Source organism: Phyllobates terribilis, unplaced genomic scaffold (genome assembly GCF_046119375.1).
Source record: "Phyllobates terribilis strain yellow unplaced genomic scaffold, ASM4611937v1 Scaffold_3__8_contigs__length_932513732, whole genome shotgun sequence".
NCBI lineage: Eukaryota > Metazoa > Chordata > Amphibia > Anura > Dendrobatidae > Phyllobates > Phyllobates terribilis.
Genome location: NW_027362763.1, coordinates 313501371 through 313513877, shown reverse-complemented (window position 1 = coordinate 313513877; position 12507 = coordinate 313501371). Strand labels below are relative to the sequence as shown.

General features: G+C 47.1%; 1 protein-coding gene across 1 annotated transcript in view; it reads left to right on the top strand.

Annotated features, from left to right (window-relative positions):
- The window catches only part of MCCC1 (methylcrotonyl-CoA carboxylase subunit 1), a 62199-nt gene that overhangs the window by 30704 nt on the left and 18988 nt on the right, over window positions 1–12507 (top strand). The gene's annotated exons all lie outside the window — the stretch shown is intronic.

Sequence of the window (12507 nt, the reverse complement as noted above, 5' to 3'; positions counted from 1 at the left end):
ATGCAGTCTACTACATCTGAGTGTCCCTCTCCAGTAGGTATATATGCCCGAACATGATGCACGTCAAAGCCCACGTTAGCTTTGCTGACAATGTTATAGTTTTTGACCAAGTCGGTGCGTACGTCTGAATCCCTTTTTGCCAAGTTATTTGGCCTAAAGCCCCGATGGGACCCACAAACGTGAAGATAAGCGTAATGTGAAAGTACCATAAGAGGTCATACAATACTGAGTAGAGAGGACTACATACACTTAAAGGGACTCTGTCAGCAGGAATTTGCTACCTCATCTGAGAGCAGCCTGATGTAGGCAAAGAGACCTATTTTGAAAAAAGGTAAAACATAAAAAATAAATGTTGTCAATATACTGATACACACTGTAAAGTTAATATGTCGTCTATAACACACTGCGACTGCTGTAAATGTATGATATGTATTTTAAAACAGCGCAGTTAAAAATACAAGTAGTCCCACAAGAGAAACAAAAAAAAATAAATATGTACTTGTATAGCTACGGCAAGGGGAGAATTTTAACTTAAAAAGTTTTGGTTCACAGAACACAGTGATGAAAAAAATCTCTGTGGTGTTTAAAGGGAGCTATCATAAGTTTATTGCGTTACATGTATTTTTGGCAATTTTTTTAATAGGATTTAAAAAAAATAAACAAAAGTCGGAATCCTGCAATTTTTACACTGGCCACTGGGGATATTTTTTAGACTCAAACGTAATGTTTTTTTCAAGAAGACTTTACAGCAAGGTTCCATATTTCATTGAAGGATTTCAATGACACCACTATACACAGGTTATAGCACCGGGCCCACCAATCACAGCAGACCCTGCGCCCCCTCCCTCCACAATCACCTTTTGCACAGGCTCATTTAGATGCTTCAAATATAAAAGATAAGGTCGGGGTCTGACCATATTGTTTTTTTTCCTGAAACAGTATCAAGTTTCAGTCTAAAAAAGCCCCAGTGGCAATTGTAAAAATTGCAATATTTCCTTTTTTAATTTTTAATACAGATTGTGATGTGTTTATATAAAAAAAAATTGCCAAAAACATATGAAAAAATACATTCAACTCAAAAAACCCTGATTTAAACAATAGGTTGTTTTCTGATGACACATTCCCTTTAAGACCAAAAATAGCTGTGTCATTAAAGCAGATCTGGATATAAACAGTATACCTCAGCACTAGTGTTGAGCGAGCAATGAAATGCTCAGGTGCTCGAAGCTCGGTCCGAGCTCGCCGTGATACTCGGGTGCTCGACCCAAGCAACGAGCCCAATGTTAGTCTATGGGAGACCCGAGCATTTTTGCGGCGGCACCCCCGGCAGTCTTTTAAAAGCCTAACAAGTGCCCAAAACGATAGTGACAGTGCTCAAATGACATGGGGACAGCATGGGGATTGCCCCAGGAAGCATTTCTGACCCCCAGGTCACTGTTGTCAACAACGTGGTCAGAGGTATTAAGCCACTTTTACGGGCTCACAATAAAACGTTCAAAAACGAAACTGAAACTGCTTTCCTGTGAAATATGTTAAGGAACATCCTTTCCAGGGTAAAGACTTGTGTATAAGGTAAAATAAATAACAACAAAAAAAAAATACTCCTCCACACCTTGGGCTATGTTCACAAGTAGCATTTTTTATGCGTTTTTGCACTTTTGTATTGCTTTCAACCGTGACAAATGCATTCACCGGTATATGTCATTTTAACATTTTACAACCTTATCTGGCCATGTGCTGTGTGACACATGCATACAGTGCTGAAAAGACATGGGAACAGCATGGGGAAGACCCCTGGAAGCATCTCTGACTCCCAGGTCACTGCCTAAAAGTGTGCCCATCAGAAGTGATCCTTGCCGCATCAGAAGATGCAGACTTGCAACTATCCCCGTGCAAGTCCTTCTCCCAGAGCAGTGTTCAATTGTACCTCCCCTATTCCTTGCAATGCAAGCGCAAGTATGCAGCCTGCCACCCACCCACCCCCAGGCTGCAATACCATACTGCTTGCTTGCACTTGAAATTGGGCCTTTTAGCCATCTGGAGGCGGAATCTGGCCACCACGTCATGGCTGTGTTGGCGGCCTGGTATCCATACTCGGTCCCCAGCCGCCAGGGGGCGGCCGGGTGTCCACACTCGGTCCCCAGCCGCCAGGGGGCGGCCGGGTGTCCACACTCGGTCCCCAGCCGCCAGGGGGCGGCCGGGTGTCCATACTCGGTCCCCAGCCTCTCCGCGGCCGGGTGTCCACACACGGTCCCCAGCCGCCTGGGGGCGGCCGGCTGTCCATTAACGGTCCCCAGCCGCCCCTATTTCTCCTGTCACCTTCCCACACACTTTTCTTAGCCTGGCCTGCTTTAGGGCAGCATTGGACGAGCCCACCAGAGAACCAGAATCCTCAGGTAGGCCCTGGCTTCTCCATCAGGGGAGTTGAGAGTGCCAAGGTGAGGAGCATGATGATGATGATAGAAGTTAACATCTGATTTGTTTTCTTGGAATGCAAGCTTAAGTGTGCAGCCTGCCACCCACCCACCCCCAGGCTGCAATACCATACTGCTAGCTTGCACTTGAAATGGGGCCTTTTAGTTTGGAGGAGGCCGAAGCTGGCCACTACCTCATGGCTGCTTCGGCAGCGAGGCATCCATACTCAGTCCCCAGCCGCCCCTATTTGTCCTGGTGTGCCTTATACATAAGATTAAGCGCGCATACCAAAACATTACCTGTGCCCTCCCCAGTGCATTTAGTGGGAAGGACAGCCTATTCCGCTGTAGTGTGTGCATGCCAAACCCCTGTTCATGGTACATGCGAAGATGCCTCCCACCCTGCACCTGTCGTTGCAGACTTGTAACTATCCCCATTCAAGTCCTTGTCCCAGGGCAGTGTTCAGTTGTACCTCTCCCATTCCTTGCAATGCAAGCGCAAGCATGCAGCCTGCCACCCACCCACCCCCAGGCTGCAATACCATACTGCTTGCTTGCACTTGAAATTGGGCCTTTTAGGCATGTGGAGGCGGAATCTGGCCACCACGTCATGGCTGCGTTGGTGGCCTGGTATCCATACTCAGTCCCCAGCCGCCCCTATTTCTCCTGTCAACTTCCCCCCACACACTTTTCTTTGCCCGGCCTGCTTTAGGGCAGCATTGGACGAGCCCACCAGAGAACCAGACTCCTCCGGTGGGCCCTGGCTTCTCCATCAGGGGAGTTGAGAGTGCCAAGGTGAGGAGCATGATGATGATGATAGAAGTTACTGTAGCATCTGCTTTGTTTTCTTGGAATGCAAGCGCATGTATGTAGTAGCGGCTAGGCGCATATCCTACCACCTCTGAGGATTGCTGGATGTTTTCCTGCTACTATCCCAGTTCTATGACCGTTAAAACAAAGCTTCAGGTGATAAATGATGGATGAGGTGGTGGCAAAGGAGAAAGAGCAGGAGGAACAGGGACCATTCACATCAATATCAGGCCAGTCAACCACATATGTCTTGTAGGATATGTTTCTGTACCAAAAGGAGCGGTTCGGCTACACAGTTATAGGGCATACAGTGAGTGCAATGCCAAAAATTTTGAGGCACTCCAATGACTCTTGGAAGTGACATGGAGGTCAGAGGGCCTTAACTAAACCATTTTTTCCATTTATAGCAACTGGGTCTCCTGTACACTGTTGGCCTAAGCAGTGAATGGAAGGCTTTCCAAAAATTATGAGGAACTGCAATGCCCCTTAAAACAGACGTGTATTACAGCGTACTAAAAACCTTCTACCCATTATTGGGGAGTGGGTCTCCCTTAGTTTTCGCATTGAAAAGCAAAAGCTGACTAAAATTAGGAGGAAATGCAATGCCCGTTGGAAGAGTCGTGGAGGTTAGCGGTAATTAAAAACAACATTTCAATGCCCCTTGGAAGAGCTGTGGAGTTCAGAGTGGTTTAACAAGATGCTTTTAATGCCCCTCAGAAGAGACGTGGAGGTCCCAGTAGCTTAACAAGACTGTTTTAATGCCCCTTGGAAAAGTGGTGGAGGTCCCAGTAGCTTAACAAGACGGTTTTAATGCCCCTCGGAAAAGTGGTGGAGGTCGCAGTAGCTTAACAAAAGACGCTTTTAATGCCCCTCAGAAGAGACGTGGAGGTCCCAGTAGCTTAACAAGACGGTTTTAATGCCCCTTACAAGAGCCATACAGTACAGCATCTTAAAAATATTATTCCCATTATTGGGGAGTGGGTCTCCCACAGTCTTTGCTTATGCCTTCCAAGCAAAAGCTGACAAAAATAAGGACGGAGGAACTTTCAATAATGGCAACACGGACCACGGTCACCCTGGTGGTATAGTGGTGGTGGAGGCTGAGGATAAGGAGAAGAGCAAAATACTGCCGAAATGAGGAAGCATATACCCATGTGTGGGTGTGAAGCGGTGCATGTGAATACACCTCCCGAAATAACACAGTGGATTTGACTTTGTTACTCTGCTGTCATTTGGTGGTGATGAGAAGTCTGGCCCAATCCAGCCCTTGTTCATTTTGATAAGGGTCAGCTTGTCAGCATTGTCAGTTGACAGGCGAGTGCGCTTATCAGTTATAATTCCCCCAGCGGCACTAAAAACACGCTCCGATTACACGCTAGCGGCAGGGCAGGCCAGGACCTCCAAGGCGTACAAAGCGAGTTCATTCCAAGTGTCCAGCTTGGATACCCAATAATTAAAAGGCACAGAGGAATCACGGAGGACGCTGGTACAGTCTGCAACATACTCCCTCACCATCTTTTGAAACTTTCCACTCCTTGTGAGAGTACCCCGCGCCTCAGGGTCTGTCCGAAGGGAGGGTCTGAGAAAACTGTCCCAGAACGTTGACAGTGTTCCCCTGCCTCTGCTGTTTTGGAGTTGCGTCTCTCTCGCATGTACGCCTTGGTTGGGCACCGAACTTTGACCTCTGCCGCTAGCGTGTTCAGATGGGAATTTTTTTAACAGTTCTGCAGCAAGGGCCTTCTGGTACTGCCCCATTTTTGTAGACCTCTCCAACCTCAGGAATAAGAGAGTGAAAGTTCTCCTTGTAGCGGGGGTCTAAAAGTGTCACCAATCAGTAATGACTGTCAGGCTGCGTGCACACGATGCGTTTTTCATGCGTTTCCACAGCGGAATTTCCGCAGCGGAAACGCATCAAAAACGCATGGTAATCCGCACCCCATGGTCCCCAATGGCATTCCGCAATGTCAATGCACATGCTGCGGATTTTTCCACAGCGTTTCTGCAGCGCTCATAAATCCGCAGCATGTTCATTAATTTTGCGGAAGCGCAGCGGAATTGCCGCCATTGACTTGCATTGAAACGCATAGAATCCGTGTCTGTACATTTGTACAAGCGGATTATATGCGGTTCAGTGTGCGGATGGTACCCAAGTCTGGAGGAGAGGAGACTCTCATCCAGACCTGGGTACCATTGTACCCGTGAAAAAAAGAATAAAATAATAAATAAAGTTTATATTCACCTGTCCGGCGGCCCCTTCAGCGCTTCTCCTTCCAGGACCTGAGATGACGTCGCGGTCATGTGACCGCAGGCTGTCTCGCGAGATGCCGGCAAGCCAGGAAGGAACCAGGAAGGAGCGCGACGGCACACGCGGCGGCATCGGAGGTAAGTATAGCTTTTATTTTTTTATTTTTACGGTCACACTGTATAAATCCATGCTGTTTGCATGGATTTATACAGTGTGACCTAGTTGTCAAGCACTTTCCAAGTGATGCTATCGCCTGGAAAGTGCTTGTCAGTCCGCATGCGGAAACACATGCGTTAACACATGTGGATACGCATGTGAATCCGCATGTATTCTGCAGGAAAAACGCATGCACAATCTGCATGCGTTTTTTCTGCCAGGGAGATGCAGAAATTTTCTGCTTCATTTCTGCATCGTGGGCACATAGCCTCACCCAACATTTTGACAACGCGAGGGTCACGGTTAAGGCAGCGTAACATAAAGTCAGCCATGCGTGCCAGACTGGTAACGGGCAAGACTTCCGTGTCCTCACCAAGATGACGACTGACCATGCTCTCCTCCTCCTCCCCCCTGTCCTCAGGCCACCCACGTTGAACCGACGGTATGACAGTTGTACAGGTACTACCGTCTACAGCGCATGATACAGGCTCCTGTTCTTCCTCCTCCTCCTCCTCCTCCTCCTCCTCCTCCTCCTCCTCCTCCTCCTCCTCCTCGTCCTCCTCGTCCTCCTCCTCGTCCTCGTCCTCGTCCTCCTCCTCGGCCTCGTCCTCGTCCTCCTCCTCGGCCTCCTCCTCCTCGTCCTCCTCCTCGGCCTCGTCCTCCTCCTCGGCCTCCTCGTCCCCCAATGCACGTTGGGATTAGATGAGGCTGGGCTGTGTGTAATCGACCGCTACGGCTTCTTGATCCATCTCATCATACTCTGGCTGCAATGCCTCCTCTTTAATTCTCTGCAGAGAGCGTTGCAAAAGACAGACAAGTGGGATGCTGACGCTAATGATGGCGTCATCGCCACTCACCATCTTGGTGGACTCCTCAAAGTTTATCAAGATGGTACATATGTCAGACTTATGTGTGTGGAGTCTGACCTGAATATTGACGGCCTTGTTGCAGCTGGTACTCCACAACTGCTCTCCTCTGCTCACAAATCCTTTGCAACATGTGGAGGGTAGAGTTCCAACGTGTGGGGACATCACACACCAGTCGGTGTGCCGGAAGCTGCAAACGCTGCTGCAACACCCCAAGGGCGGCGGGAGCTGTAGCCGACTTGCGAAAATGAGCTGACAGACGGCGTACTTTGACGAGCAGATCTGGCAACTCGGGGTAAGATTTAAGAAACCGCTGAATCACGAGGTTAAGCACATGAGCCAGGCAGGGTACGTGTGTGATCTCGCCTCAGAGCCGCCACCAGGTTACGGCCATTGTCACACACGACCATGCCTGGATGTAGGTTCAGCGGTCTCAGCCACAGATCTGCCTGCTCTTTCACAGCTGTCCACAACTCACAAGCAGTGTGAGGTTTCTCACCTAAGCTTATGAGTTTCAGCACAGCCTGTTGCAGCTTGGCGGAGGCAGTACTGCAGTGCTTCCAGCTTGTAACTGATGTGGTGATATCTGAGATGGAGGCTGAACATGAGGAGGAGGATGATGATGCGCAGGAGCTGTACACTGAGGGGGCAACTCTGACTGACATAGGGCCCACAATCCTCGGTGTGGAGAGGATGTGTTCTGTCCCAAGGTCCGACTGGGTCCCGGCTTCCACTATGTTTACCCATTGTGCCGTCAGGGAGATGTACCATCCCTGGCCACAAGCACTTGTCCACGTGTCTGTTGTCAGGTGGACTCTCCCAGTAACTGCGTTGTTGAGGGCACGGCAGATGTTTTGGGACACGTGCTTGTGTAGTGCGGGGATGGCACACCGGGCAAAATAGTGTCGGCTGGGGGCCGAGTACCGAGGGACGGCCACCGCCATAAGGTTGTGGAAGGATTCTGTCTCCACCAGCCTAAAAGGCAGCATTTCCAACGCAAGCAGTCGTGAAATGTGCGAATTTAGGACTGTGGCCTGTGGGGCGTTGGCTGCGAATTTCCGCTTTCGTTCAAAGGTCTGGGATATGGACAATTGAACGCTGCGGTGGGACGTGGACGTTGATGCTGTTTCTTGAGAAACTGCCATAACAAGTGAAGACTGAGAGGAGGGGGCATCTTTGCATGCAGTATGGACAGGGGATTGCCTTGCACACACAACAGGGGGTTCTATTGCACGCACAACAGCGGAAGAAGCAGTGGTGACACCCGCTGACACTGGTCGTGGACCCTGGAGTTCGCCCCACAAAGTCAGGTGCTTTGCTGCCATGTGCCTGATCATGCAGGTGGTGGTCAGGCTGGTAGTTTTGTCACCCCTGCTGATGCTGGCATGGCAGGTGGTACAAATGGCCTTTTTGGGGTTATCAGCAGAGTCTTTAAAAAAATTCCAGACTCTGGAAGACCTACAGGTTGTACTGGCAACGTCCCTCGTGTTGGTGTTACGGGGAACTGTTGCCTGCCTTCTGTGTGCGGCCACCACACTGCTTCTTCCTGCCTGTTGGGGTACTCTGCCTCCCTCACCCTGTGTGCTGCTGGCTTCGCTCTGCATGTCCTCCTGCCACGTTGGGTCAGTTACTAGATCATCCACCACCTCCTCCTCTTCCACTTGCGCACCACAATCCTCCTCCTCACTTCCTCGCAATTGTGTCTCGTCATCGTCCACCTCTTGTGACAAATTGCCAGCGTCGACTTCCTGTGGCCATAGCTGTTCAAATATTTGGGCATCGCTACATGGGATCTCCTCTTCCACCACTTCAAGCGGAGCAGGCGAGGGACACACATCTGGAAATGGACCAGTGAGCAGCTCTTCAGAGTGTCCAACTGTGGGATCAGTTGCTGTCTGACGACACTTGGCATGGTGGGAGGAAGGAGCATCAGCGTGAGGAGGAGTATGCGGTCGAGACTCACGGCTACTAAGAGTTGACCGTGTGGAAGACAGACCGGAGGTGGTGGTGCCCAGGTGACTGGAAGTATTATCTGCTATCCAATTAATAACCTGTTCACACTGATCAGTTCGCAATACTGGTGTTGTTCTGTGCTTCCCTAGTAATTTGGTCAAGAAGTGGGAGAGAGAAGATGTGGCTGTTTGTTGTGGCACATTTTCACCTTGGCCATGGCCCCGTCCTCTGCACGCACCATCACCAGAACGTCCAGTTCCACGTCCCTTGCCACGCGCCTTGCCCATTGTAAAGGAAGTAAAATAGCTTACACTCGCACTATCAATGGAAAAAGGGTAATAAAGAGTAGATTAGAACCGTGGAAGAGGAAAACCACAGTTCTATTTCTCTGGTCTACACCCGACTCTTTTAAACAATCTGAACAATCAGGGAGAAACTATTACTGTTTTTCTTTACGGAAAAAATACCAAAAGCTGAATAATAGAGATTTTTTACCGTGGAACTGCAAAACCACACTTCTGTTTCTTTGGCCTACACCAGACTATTTTCAACGGATATATTTGTGTCTGAACAATCAGGGAGACATTATTAGTTTTTTTTTTTTTTTATGGCAAAAAATGCCAAAAGCAGGATAATACAAAGATTTGACCCGTGGAACTGCAAAACCACAGTTATAATTTACTGGTGTATACCAGACTTTTTTAAAATATATATATTTGTGGCTTAACAGTGAGCGACACACTCAAAATGGTTTTTTTTTAGATACAAATGGCCCAAAAGCAGGATAATACAGAGGTTTGAACCTTGGAACTGCAAAACCACACTTCTGTTTCTCTAGCCTACACCAGACTATTTTCAACAGATATATTTGTGTCTGAAAAATCAGAGACACACACTTTTCTTTTTTTTTTTGGGGGGGGGGACACCAAAAGGTTAATAAGACGGGTATTTGTACAGTGTGAAGGAGGAAAAAAAAAAGAGGATTTAGATGAAAAAAAAAGTATTTTTCCTGGCCCCCGAGACCTGGAGCTAAGTCTAGCAATTTCAGCAACAGGAGCAGCGCACAGGACTGTAATGCAGCGTTTGCTGGTATAACCACTGTGTCTCCTATACAGCCTGCCTGCCTGATATCTGGGATGGATATTAGTCCTGAGAAGGACTGTTTGTTTGTTCTGGCAGCCTTTACAGACCCTACACTAACTATTTTGCAGTATATATCTCTCCCTAAATCAGCAGCGCTGTCCCTACACTGTCTGATCCCAGCCGTCTGTGTCCAAGATAGCGGCGCCCGGTTTTAAATACTCGAGGTGACTCTGTGTGGCCAGCCAATCAATGTAATGCCCACAACCAACATGGCTGCGGCATTACAGTGACTGGCTGGCAATCCCTGCATGTTCATTGGCTCTGTAAAGAGCGCCAAACATGCAGGGCGGAGACCTGAGCTCCCGCCCGAGTAACCCGGAAATGCTCGGTGCTCGCCGAACATCCCGAGTAGCGTGATGCTCGGGCGAGTACCGAGCAGTGTCGAGCATGCTCGCTCAACCCTACTCAGCACAATGTAATAAATGAATACATGAATTCTGCTATTGCTACACATGTTGAAAAGGTAAGGTGCTTAGTTGATTTTGAAGTTTTTGATTTAAAAAAAACAAAACATCCAGCCACACCAAGGTGTACCTTTTTTATAGATGATCCCTGTCACTTGTGTCTTACTTTTTATATGTGCCAAGCAAGGGAATCTGTTACTAGGTTTTTGTCTCCTAATCTGAGGGCAGCATGATGATGAGACCCTGATTCCAGTGATGTATCGCTTATTGGGCTGTTTTCTGTAGTTTTGATAATCTCTTACTGATAGAACTGATTTTATCACTAGTGGACTAGTAAACCAGCTGCCAGGTAGTCCTCCATATTTATGAGCTCTGTATAACCCTGCCCCCACTGCTGGCAGCTTTCTGCCTATGCCAAGTTTACACAGGAATCTGCCAATTAGTGGTGTGGGTGGGGTTATTATACAGAGCTCCGCATTCAGAGAACTGCTAGATCTGCAGCAAAGAACACTATCAAAAATACAACATGCAGCTACGTAATACATCCCTGGAATCAGGGTCTCGGTCTCTATATTACGCTGGTCAGATCGAGCAAAAACCTGGTGACCGATTCCCTTTGAGAGGATAAGATTGGTGGTCCCACCCTTTGGACCAGACTCCATCTTTCCACCTATCACTAAAGTCTATTATATTAATTTTATCAACTATAATGGTGTTCATAGATGAATATAGGCTTTACGATTTGGTAACATATCTAGCTAAATAAATACCTTCCTGAATTCAGATTCTTGTGCAGTCTCTTAAAGGGGTATTTTCATCTCAGACATTTCCAGCATATCCTGTGGAAATGCCATAAACATCTAATAAATGAGAGATCACATGCTATCTCCTTGTAGTCACCACTAGAGGATGAATGGAGGCTTATTGTGATACACGAAACTTTGCATAGTCTTTCAATATCTGATCGGTGAAGGAACTAAGCCGCAATACCAGGCACAACTCTGCAGGAGCACTGTGATATCCATGAATCTAACTGATGGCTAAATAAGGGAAGAATCCCATTAAGCTGCTGCTTATAGTGTCAAGACCAGACATTTTCTTAGTGGGGTCCGCTCAAAAAGACAACCCTTTTTAAAATGTATACATTGAGTCAATCATTTGATCACCCCAGGTCCTTTTCCTGGTACCTCCTGGAAACTGCTGATTTTGGGAAGCTTCAGCCTGCCATTTTCCCTGCATCAGTCAACTTCAGTGCTAAACCCAAGCTGGTTGTACAGAATGGCTCTCTTCTAGCTCATATGCTTTAATAGAGCATGTAGACAGGGGTTGTTTTATGAGACAACTCCTTTAATTTGCGTTCTCTAAAACTGCAGAATCTGTTCCTGTACTTCTCTGAAACTAGTTTAGATTTTTGCTAAGCTTGGCAATATATTGTTCCTATTTTATCATACTTGATCTGATGACTTTATCATTAATTTTATCATGCACATGACAAAGTGCTGATGACACTCGATCTCTATCACTTTGACCATAGTAACCTTTTAATTCTGTACAGAGTATTAATACTGCAGTTCCTGATTGGGATAAGTCACTTAACAGATTGCTATATAGAATGGATTGCCTGTCCACAATTCCATAATGCATATGGCTCAATTAACGTTGATTGTCGCTTATACATCTCTGTAAATTGCTTTTCTCATTTTGCATCACTGCATTCTAACAGCCATAACTTATTTATTTATAAATGTACATGCATATATAGGGTTTGTTGATTGTGCGACATTGTACTATTTCATAGCACCATGTTGGATACTAGCACTTAAAGAGGTTGTCCACTACTTTTACATTGATGGCCTATCCTTAGAATAGGTCATTAACGTCTGATCGGCCGGGGTCCGACACCCAGCACCCCCGCTGATCAGCTGTCATCGGTGTCGGTGGCCGCTGGCTGGAAATACTTACTTGTGGAGCTGGCCGTCTACTTGTAGTGGACGAGGCAGGGTACTGCACATCTGCCTTCTATTCAAATCAAAAGGAGGCGGATGTGCCGTACCCTGCCTCGTCCACTACAAGTAGCCTGCCAACTCCACAAGTAAGTATTTCTAGCCGGCGGCCGCTGACACGGATATCCGCTGCTTGGCGGGGGTGCTAGGTGTCAGACCCCGGCCGATCAGACGTTGAGGATAGGCCATCAAAGTAAAAGTAGTGGACAACCTCTTTAAGTTTTTTCTATTACTTTTCTTTGGGATGGGGTGGCATTGCAAAAGCCATTATGGGTTTTTTTTGTTGTTTTTTTTTTTTTTTAAGCACCATTTACTGTATGGCATAAATAATCTCTTTAGTTACCATACCAAATTTGTATACGTTTTAATATTTTTTTTTCTATTACTTACATTCAATGAATGCTGTTTTTATTCTAGGGTGTTTTTTGTTTTTAAATATACTTTTACAACCTTTTTTTTTTTTTTTTTTTCACTTGTCCAGCTTGAGATTTTTTTTTTTACAAATGACGCATA